Source organism: Neopsephotus bourkii, unplaced genomic scaffold (assembly GCF_033783945.1).
Source record: "Neopsephotus bourkii isolate Nb327-2 ecotype Australia unplaced genomic scaffold, CSIRO-AGI_Nbou_v1 NB_1250, whole genome shotgun sequence".
NCBI lineage: Eukaryota > Metazoa > Chordata > Aves > Psittaciformes > Psittacidae > Neopsephotus > Neopsephotus bourkii.
Genome location: NW_026901735.1, coordinates 1167473 through 1189643, shown reverse-complemented (window position 1 = coordinate 1189643; position 22171 = coordinate 1167473). Strand labels below are relative to the sequence as shown.

Genomic DNA, 22171 nt, shown 5'->3' with positions numbered 1-22171 from the left:
GTGCTGCAGCAGAGAGGCGAGATACCAGAGCTGGTGTCTTGGAAAACCACACCAGTATGGTCAAAGTTTTCTGCTGTCAGAAAGCAAGTGTAGTTCTATGTGATCTTCCTGTACTTTTACAGAATGAGAGATGAGAGATAAGCTACTTCTTTCCTGTGACAACAGTTGCTAGAAGATGTCTCTTCCACACAGACTCTTTCTGCTACCTAATTTCTGAAATAATCCATGTAGTCTTCATCCTTATAGGTACTGCTGGACCCCTACTGGGTTGTGGTTATCATGAGAGTCTTCCAAACCATATTGTATCAAGGAATGGGATTCCTGAAGTTTGACACTTAATCTGAAACAGTCGAACACAAGTACATATAGAGAAAAATTTATTCATAACAGCCTAAATAATATCGACACTCTTAAAATGAGCAGTGTCAGACAGGTAGGCAAACCATAATTTCCTCTCTTGTACCTTTTAGATCAGCTCCAGTGACAACAGTCTGCTGAATCTCCATACATCCTGATGAGGAGGTCAAGGAATGCAAACAGCAAGTCATCCCCACATCAAAAACTGTGAAGAATTTCCTGATGGGAAAGCTAATTCCTGGGGACGGCTGTGAGTAACTGCAGAAACTTAAGAGTTCTGGGAATGAGGAGCACTCTCTTGAAGACTGTGCCATAGTATGAGATGTTCTGTCCATATCTAGAAATGCAGTGTTAGTCTGTTCATTTGGCGGTCTCTCTAGCTTCGACTCAGAAACATAGAAAGTTAAAATACTCTGAAGCAGGAATGAATTTGATAAAAGAAAGAACGAAGACTGTAGGGGAAAATCCCAAGTTTTAGCCAAACTGATGTGAAAGCAAATTAAAGTAAGAATAAAAGGTTTGCTAACTCCATTATGAGTCCATTTACTGTAAATACAAAATTCAGCCTGCGTAGACAGAGCTATTGATAATGTCCATCAAGACTGGAATGAATAAGTACTCATACTGACTGGGGCCCTGGCAACATCACAGGGTGCCACTTCCATAGCGCCCTCTTCAATGGACTTACAGAGAAGACTTGCAGAGTGTCCCTCTTCTCCACAGCCAATTCCAGAAGTTATTTTTGACTGCTAGGGATTTTAAGTTTCATCTAGATGCCAAGGTAACCTTGAAATATGTTGAGGAGACCTGGCTGTGATCATTCATCTGTGGGTGACAGACTGGTTGTGATGAGAGGCTGACTATCAGTCGCTGTATCAGCCAGCTATGGTGATGAGGGTCTGTGAAGAGGTCAGGGAGCTTCAACAGAACCCGGCAGTCTGGACAATTTCCAAAATCTTGGCACTAGAAAACAGGTTTCTGTTGAAATAAGTCATACAAGGAGGAAGCCTGCTGTATGCGAGATAATGAGACCATGGGTTTAAGAACTGCAGAGAGTCTGAAAAGGGATTTGTTCCCAGCAAAGATTGTCTTGGTGTTTACTTTGTGAGTCCCCAGTGTGCAAGGACTTCTGTAAACTGTAAAACTTTCCCTTAGACTATGAGCTATGTCAACTACTGGACAAGGAACAATTTACCTGTGGTTGTCCCACTCCACAAATACAGTATCTTTTAATATATTCTGGGGTTATATAAATGTGGGCTAGATATTTTTCTGGTAAAAACTTGGGCTTTGATTTCCTTTTAGTGCTACAAAAAAATATTTGGCCATTGATTGTTGCAGATGAAACACCTGCTGTGCAGTACATGCTTTCAAGGAATACACACAGGCATCACCATAAAGGTAAGATTGACTTCTCTCCATTTGCAGAAGAAATGTGAGTTCCATTTAGAGTATAAGATCATAATAATAGCTGTGCTGGTTCAACCCAGGGATCGTTATTCACTCTCCTATTTCCAAATATTTTTGCAGAATGAAGTGTCAGGGTACATGGAACACAGGGGCCTCTTGGATACCATTACTGCCATCAGTGGCACATCCCTGGTCTTCTGCCTGTTGCTGTTCACCAGCATGTGAATGTACTGTAAACAGCAGACATCCTCTAAGTGACCGAGCACCCTGGTGGGCTGTTGAGGTCCACACCTTTCATCATCATCCTCACAGTCTTTAGCAGCTTGGAGTGACTGGATTCTAATGAAAGGCTCCAGGCAAAGACACTGCAAAATCGTCACCTGCTTCTTCCTTTCTGATTCTGGCCTCATACAGTGGCCTCATGTTCGTGTTTGGCCTCTACAATGTCAAAAAAGATCCCTTACCGAGAGAGGAGAAGGCAAGACAAGGAACCGATACCAAGTGAACTGTCCCCAGAGTACGTAACTGGTATCCGTGCAAATATCTGTGAGCAATGTTCCAGCTTGCCTTTAGCTCTTCTGTCCACTAACCTGAACTAAATACTCTTTCAAGTTGTGTTTATTATGTCTGTTGAACAATGGAGTTGTCCGGAATGCAGTCTAATTTATTTTAAATCCTAAAGAATACAGCGGATTTTACTCTGACAATGGTGATTAATTGCAAATCTTTAAGTCCATTATGGACTAGAAGTGTTCAAGATTATTCTTGATGAACTATTGAACTGATTAATCTTTTGTTTCCTTTTGTCCTGTTTCTGAACTGATGAGCTTTTCTGTGAGTGTGTTAATTGCTAAAAAACTCTTCTAACTCTTTGCCAATTCAAATAAAACTTATTACAAAGGTTTTTGATGAATTATCCCTGCTACTGTTTCTTTAAGAATCTGGCATTTTTCAAGCATTAGATTTATCTGCTGAGGCAAGTCTTCTGTTTCTACACTATGTTTAGATAATTTAGCCTGCTAAAATGAGAAAATAACCAAAACCATCTAACCCATAATGACTTGCGATATTGCTTTTCAGCATGGGCTATTATTCACTGGGTATTGTGAATTATTTAGGATTCATAAACATCTTCATGGCTGAAAACATTCGTCATGCAGATACACATATGCAGTTAATACTAATAAGCCACAAATAATAACCGAATGAGCTGACAGTGCTTATGACAGAATTATTCACTGTTTTTTGTGGTATTTAACCAAGTCTGCTTAGGATCCATAAATAACTGCTGACTTTCAGATTCTGAAGGCCTGATAGAACTGTTGGATCATTTTTCTGATTTTCAAGGTGGTATAGAACAGATACTACACTTCGTTATGCTGGATGATGATTATATCTATGCGCATTGACCATTTTAATCCTGCTGAGTATAGATAGACTGCAAAGGTTTAAGTAAGAACAGAAAAAAATCTGGTATTGACATTGATGAGGCTTAATGAGGAAAAAAATGAATGTTTAGTACAGCAGTTTCATATCTAAACAGTGAAGCAGTCTTGTCACAGTTGAAATTTCCTCCATATAGAAGACAGAAGGGTTTAGGGTATCCCTTATTCCTTCTTTTTGCAAAATCATGTAGAATCATGATGCAAAATAGATTCCAGAGAGCAGCGACAGTTGTTCCTCTGTAGCAAATGGGATTGTTAATAGAAAGAAATGCAAGACAGCCATCTGTTGGCTTGCACAGTAACATGCTTGGTTTCCAGGTCCCAGTGTGGGCTGCCAGTAGCCCAGAAAGGAATAAGAACAGTGCTCATTGCAAAGGCAGATGGTGTTTGTGGACAGTTTAAATTCAGGCTGGGCAGAAGTTTCCTAAAAAGGAAGTGTATGTGTCTGAAAATGGGTCCTGGGATTGCTGGAGACATCTGGGATGAAGGCAAGTCTTTGTCATCAGCATGTTACTGGTTGTACAGAGGTTTTCTGCATCTTTTCACAAGTAACAACTCTATACTGCAGGACTGTGTGGCGAGCTGCCGTCAAAAGTGATGGATTCAGCACTGATCCACTGCTTGGGGAGAGCAAACACACAGTTGATCTCAACATGCATGTCAGTGTAGAACAGCAGATGAGCTTGTCCCTGGATGTGTAGGGCACCTTCATATATGTATTGTAAAGAACATACTAATGAAGATCACAACCATGTTTATCTTTAAAAAGTTGGGTTTAATGTAGGTTTGACTTAGATATTTTGAATCCTTATCTTTTGTGTATTATCAGCTTTTATTAAAAAACTTTTCTATCATATTGATCATTAAGTGACACAGTCAATAACTGGGTCTTTGGTTGTCCCAGATCTACTGATCCAAATCTACAATTTGATAAATTAGCCTATTTGCACATCACTGCCATTAACGCTGAGGGTCTGAGCCAGTGTATCATCTTTCCCATTCAAGATACTCTGACAGACTTCTACTTTGAAGTGATTTTGTACCTTTCTTAGATCTGGGGCCATTTAAATAGGCTTAGTTCCTAATACCACAGAGGTGATTGCATTCTGTTGTTTGTCTCCAGATCTTTTCAGTAGATGGCTATAAAATAGTGGATATACTGGTCCCCCTCTTACCACAGTCTTCAGCTCAAGCTCATGTTATCTCTCTTCCAGGTAACAATAACACAAAAGAGAACTTCTGATATGGTACCAGGGTGCTGGGGGGTTGGGCAGGGATTTGTAAGCCTCATGCATATTGCTGTTGTTACTTCCATTACAGCTGCAAGCTGGTACTCAGGACTAAGCTCCGAACCACAGTGATTTCAATGGAAATATTATCAGTGTTTTTATCTGTCACAAACTGTGCAATTTTCAAGACCTTCCTGGCTTGCCTTTACTTATTTTTTTGTCCCTGCTGAGGCCAATTACACTTAAAGCTGGAAAAATTGAGCCAGTGTTGAAAATCACACCCTATGTGTTCTTCTGAGTACCGATAGACTGAACCTCAATTAAAAATGAGTGAAGTAAAAGGTCACTTGTTAATTCTAATGTAATTTAAACAGGTGTAAATTAATTTTGTTTCTTTCTCTGTCTTCACGTTCTGTCACATGTTCTTTTGTAGGTCACTGAAATCACAAAAGTGGGTAACAGCCTATGGATGTAAAAGGTAAAGGGAGAGGGACAATCATAAGAAAGGTATAAAAATAACCAATTATACTAAATATTGGAGCAGAAAACCATACTGCTTGAGCTGCACAAGTGATTTGTTTGCTGCATTTTGTGGCAGACATCCATTGTGAATATTTGACACACGTGATTGCTTTGGTGAAGATATTCAAATCGTTTACAGACACTGAGGATATGACCACTGCATTCCATGTGATAATCATAAATCTCATATTCTGCATTCCTGTGCTAGTTTTTTTTTCCTTCAGTAATTTGGCTTAGACTTGACAGCTTCTGCCTGTGGTGCGTTTATCCCATATGTTGTCATCAGCAGATTAATATTATGCTCTAAATAAGACTTAGTTGATACGAAACCAATAAAGCTGGAAGGACAAAGGTACCGGCTGGGCTAGGCTAGCTTGTTAACATCCCAAGAGATCTTGCTGTGAGCTGAATACCTGTCACTGAGGCTGTAACTTCCTGAGAGTTATAAAATTACATAGGCAGGCTTTATTAATTATAAATTCTGCAGACCCTAACAGAGGATCAGAATTAGTCTTCAATGCATTTGATATACAAAAGTATTTCTAATATGTGTAGAAGGTAAATCTTGTGGTTTCAGTGCGAACTCAATGAACAGTTCAGTTGGAAATGTATGTCAGTCTCTGTATATGCAGATGTTAGGAGTTATCCTCATATCCCACTTTCTAATAAAGAGCCTTCTTACCTTAACACAAGGCCACTAAAAGGGGAGAAGAAAAAGGTCATACAGCTTCAGGGGAGATGCCTGACTGATGGTGCACTAGTTCTAAGAGAAGCTGGCTTTTCTGCTATGAAAGGTTTTATTCTTGCTTAGTCAGCAAATTCTAACAAAAAAGGTCTGGTCTGGTTCCGGTTTTATGTTATATTTAGTATGAATTTCACGACTTTGCCTCCATTTTAATCTATAAAGCCTGGATTCTCCCCTGTAATTTAAATGACCTGGTTTTGAAATTGCTGACTGCTGCTGTTTGGGGTATTCACTTTCAGAAGCTCCTGGGGAAGAGGGACTGATCCCTAACCTCAGAGCAAGATAAAAGTTTTATCCTGCATAAATAACTCCATTCTCGAAAGCCGTTTGGAGGGGAATATGGGAACTGATTTGTTTTGAAAGCAAGGGAAAAGTTAAACAGCTTCAACAGAAAGTAAATAGCCACATTATGTTTGCTGAAAGCGAAGAAAAACCCTCAGAAATTTGGGAGTGAAAACAAGCCCCTTTTTTGTGCTAGAACAGTTGCACAGTAATTCCAAATATGTTTGTTGATAACCTTCTCCAAGCTTTGACCCCAAAACCAAAATAGGAGAAGGTTTTGCCTTCGTTGCCCAAGACGGATGAGTTTGCTGGAGCAAGATAACAAATGTGGAATATGTCACTACAAATACCGAAGGGGAAGGTGACACTTCAGGTGCTTGCCTCTGGCTAGGTATGTAAGGCCAGTGCTATATTCTTATCTAGGTACAACCTTTCTACTTACCTTACAATAAATTAAACTGACTGCTTGTCTTTGCTAAGGCTAAAAAAAGCCATTTTTTTGTATGTATGTTTGTTTTTTTCCTTTTAACCTCAGGGTAACTAATACATCTCAGCTCTCCTGAGGTAAAAACATAGGGAAGGAGAGACACTTCAATTTACAAGATCAGTGCTATACCTCTGCCTAAGGTTGACTTAGCCAAATTCATCCCACAGTAAAACTGAAGCACTCTGGCATTGCTGTCTTTTCTTTTTTTTCCTTCTTTTCCTCACCTCACACAACCTTGTGTGTGCTAATTACAGCATAGCACATCTTGAGCAATGGTTTTAACTGCAGCGTACCCAGGTTATGCTAGTATGGAGATCACAATGCTGATGGTACAATACTTATCTTGAATGTAATTTATCTTTTCACATAGGCAAGCAATATTCCTCCTTCTCTTGGCTCATTGCTCAATTGTATATTCAATTTGATTCCCTCACATGTGGCATTCTGCTGTTCTCCTTGCCCAGATGTACCTGCTCAGATTCAGCTACTTCTAAAGTGCTTCGGCAGCTGTAGACTTTCTGTGCCGCTGTGATCTGCTCTTCACTGAAGCAAGTGCAATTAGCATAGGAACAGTATTTGACATCTCTGCACAATTTATCCTCCCACCCCAGAATGACAACCTGAGATTTTCTGACTTTCCTGCGCTTAAAAACCCTCTATTTCCTGTGATTCTTTTTAAGATGTTTTTATTCTCTCTTAAATATAAATTTATAGCCCAGCATCCCAACCCTATTTATGAGCTTCTTCATTTCACTCTACAATAGAAAAAAAGTCTGTATATCACTGGAAAAATAAATTCTTTATATTCCATCCCCATTGCATCCCGAGTTTCCTGACTGCATTATTACAGATGATATACTGGGTTATTCTGGGTATTAACACTGATAGATACCTCTTAGCGTATTGTGCTTCCTGAACTTGGAAACCCCTCTCAGCTACTTTCCTAAAGGTTCATCTATGTGCCCCTTCTTCTCTTGACATATCTCCCCAACAACCCACGTCTGGTTAAGTTGTACTGAGTGCCCTGAAGAGAGTCATAGCATTACAAAGAGCTTTCTAGAACATAGTCTCACTTTGTAATAGTCAACTTTGTTGGCTAATATGGTCAACAAAGTGCATAAAGTGTTTCAGCTTAAATATTCTTATGTATTTCTAGAAAATACATTGCCAGCAATATTTTTTGTCTACTGAAGAGAGCCAAGAAGTTGATGAGTGTCTAACTCTTTCCAATATAGATTAAAAAATCCTATTGCCTCACCAAGCTGAAAAGTCTTCCACTAAATGTGAATCCAGTTTTACTTTCTCTGCTTTATGGTAAAACAAATGTTACCTTCTTCTTCCAAGAAGTTTTAGGTATAGATTTGATCGAAGCCAAAGGCAGTGGCATTAATCAGTGCTAATAGTGGCAGTTCAGAAAGCAAAGTTCAAGTGAGCATAAGGTGGATTTAGCATAATGCTCTCAAACATAATCAAATTTTTGATAAATTGGCCAATTTTCCTACTAATTGTGTGATTATCCCAGAAAATGAACTGTGAATTATATGCTCTGTAATACGTTTCTGACACTGATGTGAAAGTCATTTGATGAAGGGATTACTTGACCCAAGATGTTTATTATTTAGATGTTTTTTAGATTGTACAAATCAATCTCAGTGTTAAGGACACTCCAGTAATTGAAGACATACCCTTAAATTTGTAGTTTTAAATAATGATGCTTAACATTAACCCATCATCCAACTCGCACAATCCAACCCAGGGCAAAAATTAAAACCAACATAGCTGATGTGTGTGTGCATACATGCTGTCTTCTAATTGTAAAGTCTCTAAACATATACATATGTATATTTATGATTCACTGCATTCTCAGGACACTTTAATGTGCCAATACTATTAAATAAGAAATTAAAAAGGGTGTATTTTTGGATGTTGGAATGTATCTATGTGAGAACAGGCTATAGCTTAAAGGCTTGCTAGCCACCAGTGCTTGCTGTCTGTGCAGCAGCAGGTCTGCAAGTGCCACCCAGGCACCACTTTTCAACAGTTCTCTGGTGAAAGGAAACCTGACTTGAGTCACTCACAATATTCTGTTTCTTCACCTGCAAATGAGCAGTTTTCCTGTTGATTTTAGACTTCACCCAAGTGCTGTGCTTCACCAAGCCAGCTGTATTTTCCCACTCAATTTATAGCACGTAATATTACCTGCCTGTCAAAAACCTAAGCAGTGTAAGCTAAGAGCGCATTCTTTCATGACCACTTTGTCCTTTGCTTTTTCTTACATAAAACCACACCTGCTTGTATTTAAAGCTCACAAGTAGTGATATTTCTTATGTCACAAAAGTCTCATGCATTTAAGTAAGGTTCTTGATTTTGCCAAAGCCCGATTCTCTGGCAGCATAAAATCCTGGAAGAAGGTGGGAACAGGTGCAGAGAGGATGCTGTGATTTAGCAGGGATTTTTTCCTCAATGGCTGCAATTTTTTTCTCTATGACCACTTTAGGCTTAAGGTGTTTTTGAGTAAAAATGCTTTATTCAGTATCAGGTTCTGACTAGCTGGGATTGGCAAGAGCTTTTCAGGATTCAAATCCTGTCTGGCAAGTTCAACCTTTAAAGTCCCCGTCTTTACATACAGTAATATTGTGTAGTAATGAGGCTTCTCTAATTTAAAACAAACATTGAAATGGTGTCTTAATGGCCTTGTGTTATCAAGTTGGCATAACACCCTCCTTGCCCTTTCCCTGCAGAGCAACTGAACCTCTGTAATTCAGGAAAGGCTCTTGGCAATGTCTAGGGTATGAGGGTTGCTGTGCCAAGACTACTGCCTTTATACTTCCTTTGGAAAAATGACGTTCCATCAGAATAGTTTTTTGCAGGACTATTCCCATCCCAACTGTACCATTGACAGATATGTTTGTAAATGTTTCAAGACAATCAATGACCTGATTTTGTTTACATTTTCTTACTGACTTTTTCCTTTCTCATTTCCTTTTATTTTGAGAGGCTATTATACTGCATTTTCCAGTTTAATACAAAATAATCAAAGGCATTTTAGATTGCAAGTCTGCTTAGTATTTTATGAATATCAATTTTTCTCCCAAGTAGGACAAAATAAAATTGGGAAAAGTCAGACCATCCAACAAGATGGAAATTTTGTAGCTGGTTTCATGTTTCCCTCTGTGCTTTTAAGCTCCCAGGACCTGATTCAGTGCCCAGCAAAAGAAATTGGAAGCTTTCTCTCCAACTTAATTACTTTGGACTCAACTTTAAAACCAAAAGTCTTTCAATCTGGTTATAGAAGCCAAGAGGTTTTTATTTTCTCTTTTAGTTTTAAATATTCCTTCTGCTATGAAAACCCAACTGGCAGGAGGAAACTTGCACTGAACATCCACATTTAAGTCAATATAAGAAAGTGAGGGGGCTCCCGGTGTCTACTGAATCCCAACTAAGCCAGAGATTTGAGTTGAATTAGCAGAATTTGCCATAAACCATTACTTGGCTCCAATGCCTTGTTACTGGATCTCTGTAAACATTGTGATGTTGAATGTCCAGGAACAATGTTTTATAAACGTTTTAACAATTTTTTAGAGATATTAAAGATTCTGATGTAGATTGTTTTTGGTTTTTTTTCTTTTGGGATTGAATAGGTTTTCTGAGGCAGCTGGTATGTATTGGGGGATTGAATATGTAGTTGTCACAGAAGTGACATTGGTCCTATGCCAGTATTCAAGTGTGCTGCCTCGAGTGGTTCACTGTTGCGTCTGAGCACTCTAACAAGTTCTTGATGCCATCAGAAGTAATTCAGGACAAGAGACCAGGTCACCACCTCTATTACAATTGCATGAATCACTCTGCCTCATCAAGGTAACACAGGTAGAAGTGATAAGAGATTATCATATACAAAGTGTTGCTCTCATCACCATTCTTACACCCCATCCTGTTCTGTAATGGGGTGTGGGCTGTTTCCTCAGCTCTGCCTTGTTCTGTGCAATGTGGTGAACCAAGAGGAAATAGTCTCTAACTTCTCAGCCATTCAATCCAAGCACTGAGAGTCAAGCCTTACTTAGTAATTTGTATCTTGAGTCACCCAAGTCAGCAAATATGACTCTGGACATATAGAGGGTGTCACTTTCACAGAGCAGTTTTTTACAAAGGAGCCATTATGCTAGTGACCAGCTGATTTTCTTGGAAACTTAGTGGTACATTGTTGGAAAGGCAAAAGAAGTTTTGGTTATATGCACTGTGTTCCAATTCTTCTGTAATGCTTTTATGAGATGTGATTCTTTCGGCCTACTCAAAAGGTAGGTGTTGTCTTTGATGGATACGCAAAGTAGGTGTTTGGCTTGCAGCTTCTTCTTGCAGGTAAGGTACCAATGCACTTGTTTCTTTCATGCCCAAGCCTTTTTTATCAAGCTTTTGAGGCTTGTTTAGGCTATCTTTGTAAGGCTCAAATGTTAGTATTTGGGATTTTTTTTATTAATAGTGACATTTCCACTTAAGAAGCTGAAAGTTGCTGCTAATCAAGAGTCCTGCATAAAGCTCTAGAAATGATTAGAGTTTGCCTCTGATCATTTCTGACAAACCCTTCGGAGAAAATCTTGACAGAATGATGATGACTTCTCCCCCTTCCCTGGCAACCTTTTTGGTTAAATTCATTCTCACAACTTAACAGTAGTAGGAATCAGGTCTTCTATGGTGTATTTTGCCCAAAGAAGTGGTAAATGCTCTATCCTTGGCAGTGTTCAAGGCCAGGCTGGGCAGAGCTTGGGCAACATGGTCTAGTGTGAGCTGTCCCTCATGCACATGGCAGGGGGTTAGAGCTAGGTGACCTCAAGGTGCTTTCCAACCCAAACCATTCTGTGATTCTATGATTGTGAACTCAGTAGCCATTTCATGCTTCATGTGTTTTCTTCCCTGTGACCAAAAAAGATAAACTCATGTATAAAGAAGGAATAAGCTGGACAGGTTTTTCCATAAAACCTTCTTGTGCAATTTTCAAACAGCTGAAAGATAAAAAAACAGACTTTCCATTGGCAATAACTATTCTTGCAAACACTTGTATACATTTTCACTATGCTGTCAAAGGAAAATGATGATGCAAAGCAAAAATAATCTCAGGACTCCCTTATAAATCATTTGGTTTCCATCTCAAAAGAGCTTTTTTTCTTGTAGTGTCAACATTATTTTAATCAGAGTACTGGAGCTCCTAAGGAAGCACAAATTGCACAACTCTGTTTCATACACATTCACAGCCATCAGAGGTCAGTACAAGTTCATTCATCTGAGCAGTTTTAAGGTCCTTTATTTCTCCGGTTTTACATATCAAGTTTTGGGTAAATAAGAAAATGAGACTTCATATCTGTGACATCTTAGTAGATAAGAAGCTTCTCAGGAACTTAAAAAAGCTAATAAACATAAAATACATGCTCGCACTAATATCTTTATGCTATATAACGTGTCAGGAAAAGCTCCACTTCATGGTTGTTCTAATTTTGGGAGTCTAAGTCAGCAATTGCCAAAGGAATAGAATAGATCACAGAATGGTTGGATTGGAAGGGACCTTAAAGATCATGGGCAGGGACACCTTCCACTAGATGAGGTTGCTCCAAGCCCCATCCAACCTGTCTGTACCACATGCTCTTCCAGATTTTGGTTCATGCTTGTGCCTCATTGAGATCTGTTTGACAGAAATCCTACTGGTTATGAACCTAAATTGTTAAGAGTAAGCACCAGCATAGCCACAGCAATGTATTGTTTCATATTTTGTATTATTTGGCTCACTTAAGCCCAATAATGATCCACAGTAAAGTGCCCTCTAAAAAAACCATCTAAATATTCTTCAGTTAAACAGAATGAAGTTTTAAAGGCAACTTTCTGTGGATTTCTAGCTGATTTTACAATATGCTTTATTTATAAAAAAAAAAAAAACACAACAAAACAAACATGCTGTACATTGGTAAAATAGGAAGTATAAAAACGCTCTGAGGAACAGAAGGTTCAGGAAGTTCTGAACTTATTTTCCCAAACCTGTACTTATTTTTAATGTGTTTTACTGAAAAATGCTCCTTAGAGGAACATGAATAGAATTTTATTTGGCTATAGTGTGAGAGAGTGAAAGATGTGAATCCAGTGGTTTGAGTGCCTGCTACGAAAAAGGGCTGAGAATCTGTTATGAATCTGGCAAAGAATGAACTTGAACTTCTGCCTCCCACTATAAAAACAGTCTATCGGTTATGGGATCTTCTCCCTTTCCCTCCAAACGCAAATTCAAAAGGTAAAACACAAAATTAATAACTAGAATGAGTTTAAATGTTTGTTTAGGAAAACACTCTCTAAACAATTTTTGGTTTGACTCAAAAGAAATATTGAAAAACAAGAAAATTCTATGAAGTATTATTTTAGTTCCCTGGACAGCAGCAATAGTAATGTGAGCTGCTTCTTATCTGTAACTAAGCTATGAAAATAAAATTCAAGTGTAGAAGGTCAGTTGAAAATTAAAAATGCAATTCATTAGCTTGGGTTTGTTGGAAGAAACACTAATCCAAGTCTCAGAGGATAATGAATATCACAAAATGCTGCATAGGCAGAATTGCCAAGGCTGTTTATCAAAGTAGATCTCACTAGACTGGCTGTTTATCTTGAAGCTTAGTTCCCACAGCCATATATCACCTGAAAATCTCAGCTTTCGTGAAGACAGTGTTTTGTTGCCTTTGTGCCTGTAGAGGAACACATGAAAATACAAAAAGCACCAACTGAAGTGTTCCTATACTGTCATTTAAAACAAATAAACAAAAAAACCAAACCAAACTATAAATCTAATCTCACAAAGTCCCATTGCTCTAAGAGCCAAGACTGCAGGAGAAAACATTAAATGGACCATTGGTTAAACTGTGTCAGTTGGCAACTCTGAGTGTGGGAAAAGAATCCTCTCACAGTACCGATCTCAAATGGGAGTCCAGGAATTACATATCAAGAGTATCAGCTTTGAACGGACAAGGAACTTCATAGTCTTGGTGAATTACTTAGGAAATCCTAATATCTGATAAAATCCACCTTCCATCAGGATTACACATCATCACGTATGCCATGAGGTCATAACAAAGACTAAACAAGGCAGTATCCTGACTTTTGTTGCCACATCACTTACTGTTAACCTAAAAGTCTTTGCTTTTTACTGGTGTTAGTTAACTCAGTTAGTGCTCTTGTAACATTAAAAGATAGCAAAACAACTTGGATTTTATTGAATGTGATGCTGAGGGACAGAAGTACACAGTGAGGTCTTAGGAAGGCCTAAAGGTGTAAAGAAAATTCAAAACTGTAACCACATTTAATAATCATGATTTTGAGAAACTTTATAGGAACGGTCATGAATTTTGCTGTATCTTCTAAACAATTATTCTCAGTCTTACCTTTACACTGTGGACAGCTGTAATGATCTGGGTATATTCAAAGTATATATGTAACAGTAGTAGGAAGGCAGGGATGTTTGCAAGAAAAGCTTTGTCTGGTGTTTTGTGAGTGACTGGTTAGACAAAAAGACTTAATTCAAAGCTGTTCAGTGTTATTGAAAGGTCATTATGTGAACAGTGGTTTGAGTTCTTGTAAAGTCCAATGACAATTCTAAATAAGAATATATGCAAAACAGAAAATATGTGGATGGTTTTCTTGCTGTTCTAAACTCTATGAAATCTGGGATTTCTCTTTGATTAGATTGCTTCCTGAAGTTAATTCAAGTATTGTATGAAGCATCATTGGAAGGTAGGTTTGGTTTGAAACTTTTTGTGCTTGATGTCAGGGTGGTTATCTGACTTTCTCATAAAGTTTCAGTAAGGTAGCGAATTAAGCTAGTAGGAATGCAAGCAATCTTAAGCTAGGCCTAGATAGAGTCTGCTGTCAGCCTGTCTAGGTGTAAATCTGAATCTGGATGGAGTGCCTAGTCAGCTGAGGTCTATAGACTCATATGTGTATTCTTAGTGAGAGGGCCACGACTCTCTACATAGTTATCACAGAACTTGAGTTTTCCCCCTCTAGATTTTGTTTTCACACAGAACTATTGATTTTTGTGTGTGTGTGTTTGTGTCTTTGTCTTAAACATCAAAATCCGGACCTGGGTAGTCCTGAACAGACTGCTTAAGTATTACATTTTCCACTGTTGAGGAGTTCTGGTTAAATTAGTGGACTTTTTCTTGAGAGATACTTTAGTCAAACCCAGATCATTTATAGAGCACCAGGCTATGGTCTAGAGAGCACCAAACTGTATGAGTAAAACCGTACTAATCTTGAATGTAGTGATCTAATGATTCCAGACTAATGGTGTCCTGGCCTCAGGAACCTAATGATGGTGTCATCTTCACACTGGTTTAAAAGGTTAAAAACAGTATCAGAATCCTGAAATTCTTACATGACAAGGAGTAGCACTCATTCTACTAATCCTGTTGGTGTAAATCTGTAGGTTCATTGGGCTACAGACCCCCAAAATCAAGTGCTTCTGCCAAATCTGTTTAATGACTGCCTTAGGTATAATGTAAAAGAGGCAGTCATCTAGGGCAGTAAAATGGCTGTGGCTCAGCTGTTTCCATTACCAGGACTAGAAATCTTAGGAGGTAAGTTGGCTGACAAGGGAAAGGTTGGAGTTTGCAGCAAGGTGGTGGCTGTGGAAAGGAAAGGAGGAGTAAGACCTTTCTCCTCATATTTAATTCTCAGAAGTACAATAGTAAATCTCAGTCTCCAGAGTTTCTCCCAATCCTTGCTTCCCCCACTTTCCTCTGTACACCTGTATTCAATGAAAAGAAAGTCTCTATTGAGCTCCCCTTCACCTTCAGTTCTCACCTTCCTTGCTATTTAGTTGTTATCTACCCTAGTCAGAAGTCTTGAGTCACCTCTGTTCTATTTTCAGCTTGCTTTCCTGCAGCAAAGAGAAAGAAACCATATGCAAAGGAACAGCATTAACGCTGCAGTAAATCCATGACATCAGCTGCTATTTGCCAGCATAGGGAATAGCAGGTGAGGAAAAGAACTACTTGAGGTAAAAGACTGTTTTGGATGTCTGCTAGCTGGAGTGAAAGCACTGGAACTGCAGGTCATGCACTAGTCTCAGAGCAAGTTGCAGAGGATCACAAAAGCTTGAATTTTCAGTAACATTAAAAAAGCAGCACAAGAACTGTGTTCTAGGTTAGTCACATGTATAGGAAAGGTTGCTTTGAAACCCATTGGAAGCAGTAGACTGCTAAATATAGCTGGAACAGTCACCTCTCCAGGCTAAGGGATGAATGCACATAGCTGGAAAGTAGAATGAGGCGTATTTAAAAGTCCTCTAAGTCCCAACTTGCTTAGACTTCTGCAGTGATACAAAATATGCTGCTTTGTTTGACATAGAGATTTGTTTCAAAAGAGAGCTACTAGGAAAAAAGCAACCCTTGGTTCCATTTCTTTACTGAGACTTGTCAAACTTACCTTGCATAATATCAAGATCAGATATTACATGGAACATAAAAGTGAGTAAACACTAGAGGAAAGAAGCTTTAGGTTTACAGTGTCTTGGCATGGCAGTTACAAGACTCCAACCATAAACTGGCTTCCTGTAAGAGTGTGTTTAATGAAAATCTTGTGACTGAAACTGATGTATTGAAATAGAGCCTGCTGCTCTGAGCAACCTTCAGATTGTTTTATTCGCTGGTATATGCACCAGCTGTGAGCTGAGTTTGTGGAGTCCAAGCTCCTGAAACAGTGTTTTGGAATACCAGAGTGTGTTCCTAAAGCTTCTGTAACAAATGCAGGATGGGTCAGACTTGTACACTAAATCTTAGATACAAGTACCCCCAAGTAAGGAACAACGGCATTTTATTTTGTTGACAAAATTATACGGTGTGGTTAAATGTAAGGCTTCAACCAACTTCAGAAAACATCTGTCTCAGAACTTTGTGGATTTTTAAAATTCCTGGGATAATTTTGTAATGTTGGCATTCCTGCATTTGGGATCAATTTCTAGGATGACTTTTTAAATTCTCACCCTTTCATCCTCCCATCTGACCCTTGGTACCTCTCCAGAGCCCCATTGATTTCGTGGGGGCATGAAATTGAGGATGAAGTGCAGCTAAGTCTGCTGAAAACAGAATTATGACCGAGTCTGCAGAACCATAGATGAAGCAGAAGTCTCAAAAGGCACAAGAAATTCTGCACAAGGGAAAATGGAAAACAAATGGATCTGGAAAAACCTTTTGGAAATTTAAAGTAAGCAAAATGAACAGTAATTTGGTTTCTTCCATCTGTTTGACAGTGTAGGGTAAAAATAGCTAATGTCAACCATAGTGAAGTATCATGAGGCAACTGAATGAAGAATTTTTAGGCTTTATAAGGCAACTTGCCCAATAGCTCTTTACCATAATGCCATAAACACAGATTATCTATCTATCTATCTATCTATCTATCTATCTATCTATCTATCTATCTATCCATCTGTCCATCCATACTCTCTCAGCCTGTATTCCCCTAAAAGGTAGGATATACAGAACTGAAATGACGAATAGCAAAGCTACAGGCAACAATAACAGGAAATGAGACTATAGAAAGCCCATGTATGGAATCATATTTAACACAGTTCTGTGTCATGTCTTGAAATGCTTTGTTCACTGGCAATGGAGAAGGCAAATCTACTGTATCATGTCACTAAGTTTAGTACTGCTAAAAAAATGTGTTGAAGCAAAACTGCTACTTGGATGACTAGGGTTATTGACCTCACTTGGTTTAATCACATGAAGTGCTTCATTGAATGAGTAAGAATTGCAAAAGAGCCACTTGTTAGATTAAAAATGGATTTGGGGTGTTTTGCAATGTTACTTCTTTTTTTTAACTGGGTAGCATTGCTAGCGTTCATGTTGGTCTGTATAAATCTCTTGCCTCCCGAAGCACTGAACAATTGCATTACAGGAACAATGAGCAATAACCTTTAAGCTTTGTGTGAAATCACTTCTTAATTTCCTGCTCCGAGACTTAAATTTCATCATTAAACGTAGGTTGAAGCTATGACTTCTGGTTTAGTTTCATTAGTAATACTAAAGAGATTTTTCTTCCCTGTTAAATATCAGTTGTCTTAATGTTCCAGATGTTTGCAGCTAAGAGCAACTTGTCTGAATTGATGTGGTGATGACACAGAGAAGGAACAGATGGCACAGAGCTGTCTCTGCTCCATTCATCACGTCAGTGACTGGAAACAGTGACAATACCACACTGGCTTGTTCCAAATTATGAAGCCCAGCGAACGAATTAGCCAGACTGGCAGGAGGTCTCAGAAAAGTAGACTGGAATCTGCTTTGGACAGCTGTAGAGGTTACACAGCTATGGCTCACAACGCTGGTGAAAAAGGTATGTAGAAAAATGGCCAAAGAAAGGTTTTGCCTCTCCCTGGTTCAGGTAAAGTTCTTTCAGCTTTCTTTCAGTTTTTGGCTTGGGTGAGTATTTCTGTTGACTTCACTGGATCTAGCTACATGAAGAAGTTTTTCATTTAAGGAGTGAGAATTACAGATCCAGCTTATTGATAGATACCAGGTAAGAATGTAGTAATGACATGATACTTGTAAGTGGAAGAAGCTAGAGCAAAAGGGTATACTAGGCTTACTTATGCTTGCTGCTGTATTTTTGCAGCAGGCTTCTAGTTACCGTACTGTTATTCTTTTTGTCTAGGTCTGTTTTTCTGTATTGCTTTTGGTTTTGTCTGACCATAATGTTCCAGTCAGATCCTTTTGTGTTTTTGTATCATAAGATAGGGACAGAACCATATCAGATGTGCAGTTTATAAAGTCTTAATCCTTGCAAGATTAAAGTTTCTGGTGCCACAAATGTCCTGGGGTTGGGTACAGATTCCTAACCAGATATTTAGAATCATAAAATCATAGAATCAGTAGTTAGGGTTGGAAAGGACCTTAAGATCATCAAGTTCCAACCCCCCTGCCATGGGCAGGGACACCTCGCTGTACCATATATCAAAAATACCAATAGATTCCTACTGTTATGAGTACTTGGAGCTGACTGACATCTGCATACACTCAGATCAAGTGCTGTTTTTTAAGCTTAAGCTGGATTGCTTAAGAAACCAGGGGAAAAGTACATTTATATGTATATGGTTTGCAACTGTTTTCCTGTCATCTTACTGTATATCATGAAAGAACAAGCAAATGCAGTATTTGTAAGTAAAGAAAAGCAGATTTTGTTGTTCCAACAAAAAAAAAGGAAACTTGTTGGGCTTTTTCTACTCAGACCTGCAGTAGAGCTTGTTACAGAACACCAAATACAAGGGTTTGGTGTAAGTGTTTATTAAGTTTCTTCTGTGCCTTGGTGAACACATTCTTTCTGTCAGGGAATACTTGTAGTTTGGGAAGGATAGGAGTGTTCACATTGGTATACTTAAAAAAATAATATAAAATGAGTAAAATCACTTGCTTGATAAACAAAAAGTGAGGAAAGCTAACTATTTTATCCAGATTGGAAAGGGAGATGTAGATAAGCTCTGATTGTCCTCTTTACAAGTGATAAACTGGTCACCTCTTTTACTGTTGACTGCTCTAGCAGCGATTATCTGCCAGAAGACCATTTTTTACAGTGAGTGGAAAAAGATAAACTTGTAATTCTTGTGTTAAGGGTGTGAATAGTTCCCCAAATATGAAAGTCTGGGGATTCAAACCCAAGGTAATTTCTGATACTTCTCCCCTTCTATTATCTGACAGGAGTTAGATATGTCCACCTGAGAAGGTCTTAGAAAAATGTTTGTACCAACTTCGCTCTGCACTTAGGAGTAAACAGAATGATTTGAAACGAAAAAGTAAGGAAAAGTCCCTCTCTCCTACAATAATTCTATCAGAATATTGCAGCAGCATCTGTGTTTCTAACCTCCACCTTTGGAGATGTTAGAACTTAACTTTGTGTCGGGAGAGAGCCCCAGCTTTCGACAACTGCATTAATACTTGAAAATATGACTCAAATGCATCCAATAGTTTTGGAAAGGAGGAGGTCTCAAATCATTATCATATTAAACTCATCCTATGGTATTTCAGTAGCTAATATTAACTGCATCCAGTAAATTATGATAACAGGGATAAAATAAATCTGTAATCTACATAACAACCCAAAAGCAAAGTTAAGCTGGTAAAGCTAAGAGGAAAGCACAGCTGTGACTGAATTTCCAATAGATTGGGTTATGATGAAGGCAGACTGTTAATATAGAGTACATGTTGTCTGAGGATTTATGTTTTATGGTAGAATAAATAAAAGGGAAAGAAAGAGGAATTTAGAAGCTTCATTTCTCAAGAGAAATATCCAAAATCAGTGCTTATGTGCAAACTTTTTAGACCATAAAAGGATATTCTAATTTAATTTTCAGCTTGTAGACACTAAAAAAACACAAAGAGGGACTACAAAAATAATGGTAGTGACAGCAAAACAGCAGGGAACCTTATCCAAAGTTTTAACAGATTTAAGACAAACACAACCCTGTGATATTAATTGACTTTCAAAAATGTCTATAAGAATCACATGCCAAGAAGACAGCAAAAATTGCTGATCATGGTAAGAGTTGTCCTGAATCCTGATGCTTTTCCCTCATGATTTATCTGATGAACTAGTAGAAACTTGGCTACCTGGAAGCCTAGTGTTGGGGTTTTTCCTACTCATAACTTACAGCCTCCTTTGTTTATGTAAGTGAGCTACTGAAGATTTAGGATATTTAAGATCTGTACTTCTGATTATAAGCAGGGAAAAAGAAAACAACCAAAGAATGTTATTAATTTTATCTAAATACTGGCCTAAATAGTAGATTTCATCATTAATGGCTGTGTATTATAAACTGGAGATGTGAAGTGTGTGGTTTCCTTTCATAGTTCAGGAATAACATCCAAAATGATGTGTGCATGCTGGTACATGAAGCTTAGGTTATGCCAGTCTGTCATCTTTTACTAGTCTATAGTAAACAAATTATGGATTTCATAATCTAAAGTGGTTTTCAAATGTCAATCAAAACTACACCAGTTGCTGACACACTGTTGGCAAAAGTTAGGAGTAAAATATCATTAGAAATCGAAGATGTCTGCTACAACTAGTGACTTATTCACAGTCGTTACTCCCCTGACATATATTCACTTAGATAATGTGTTATTATAGTGCAAATGGAGAGTGAAACTTCTACACTTACAGAGGAGGGAATGACATCTGTGGGTAGCAAGAAACAGAATGTATTTGTCTTTTTAACAGCTACACATTAAGGTGGTAAATTAACAGAAACAAGATACCTAAGCAAAGATGTTGCTATCCAAGAATCAGATGATCTGGCATTTAGACCTACAGTAGTGTCCTGCATAACTCAAATTAGTAAAGCAACTGCACTTAGTTCATGTATCTCCTTTTAGCCACTTTTGTTGCGCAGAGAAATGTACATTAAGGTTTCAGTGCAGCTTCTTCCTGTAGCGCTGGAACAGCAAGTACATCCAGGGAGGGTATAACAGAATGCAGCATTAAAATAAGAAACTTTATGCATACCATGTTTGGTTTGGGGGTTGTGTCCACTGCAGTTGAGGGTACTTGGGTTATCAGTAATGATCTGGCAATTCATGTGATACTGTCTGCTTTGAATTAACTTCACTAGTGCATGTGAGTTCTGTTTGCACTGACATCAAACAGCAGAATTGTCTGGTGCAGTTTATTCTGCCTTCCAAGGAAAGAGAATTTATTTTCACTGTTATACAAGCACTTGGAGGTGTGGTGTTCAGTATGCAAGAGCCTTGTTCTGAAGAGCCTACAAATTTAAATCAAAACATATAGAGCTGGTAGGATGCCAAATTCAGACCATGTTCTGTGCCACGGGCAAGCAGCATAAACAGAGCATCTGCTCTAGTCAGCAGCGTTTGAGCTTCCCTGTGAAAACACGTACTTTCATGTAGGTGTGAGGAAATCTCTCTCCTCAGAGCGAGCAATTAGTAGAAACATATCTACATGTAAATTACTCACATTTTACTCCTCTCTCGACAGAGGTTTTGTCAAACATTCTTGTATTTCCCTGGTACTTCAGTCCCTCAAATCAACAGCTTCTGAGATAAGAACATTTTAAAACCATTTTCCGATCCCTTCATTAACATAGTGTAATCAAGTTATTCAACTGAATTCACCTCTGCCTTTACAGGAGTTATAAGCCTGAAGGAAAGGTTTTGAAAGCGTGTGGAACTGTCAGCCTGGGTGGTCTTACAAGTGTTCATACAAGGCACCTAGTTCTCCACATCTTTTCAGTGGGTGCATTGATTTATGATTTGTATGTAATGTAGATTTCGCACAGGTCAGTGGCTTTACTCACATCAAAGTAAACCTTCGATTCCCAATAAATACTTATATATATCACTGCTTTCCTGCTATGCAATATGAATTCCCAAAATTTTCAGTGGCTACCCTGTTTGTTTGTGGGATTTTTTTTCCTGATCCCCCTGAGGATTCTGTGGGCAGGCAGGATGGATGAAGGCCAAAAGCTCATTGTGCATTACTGAGAGCCTGCCTGCAAAAATCTGAAAGCAAGAGAGAAACAATAGATTGTGATGATAAAGCAATATGGATGAAATTCAGATGGAAAACGTAAAAGATCAAGTCTCTGCCTGCTTCATGCTGTTTCCCAAGAGCTTCCTTTGAGCCATCCATCAAAAAAAAGAGCTGGAGAGGATTAATGAGGTGC

General features: G+C 38.5%; 1 long non-coding RNA gene across 1 annotated transcript; it reads left to right on the top strand.

Annotated features, from left to right (window-relative positions):
• The first annotated feature begins 1388 nt into the window (after nucleotides 1–1388).
• On the top strand, nucleotides 1389–5159 carry LOC133218397 (uncharacterized). Its single transcript, XR_009727140.1, has 2 exons — nucleotides 1389–2313; nucleotides 3781–5159. It is a non-coding gene; the product is annotated as an uncharacterized LOC133218397 (long non-coding RNA).
• The last annotated feature ends 17012 nt before the right edge of the window (nucleotides 5160–22171 follow it).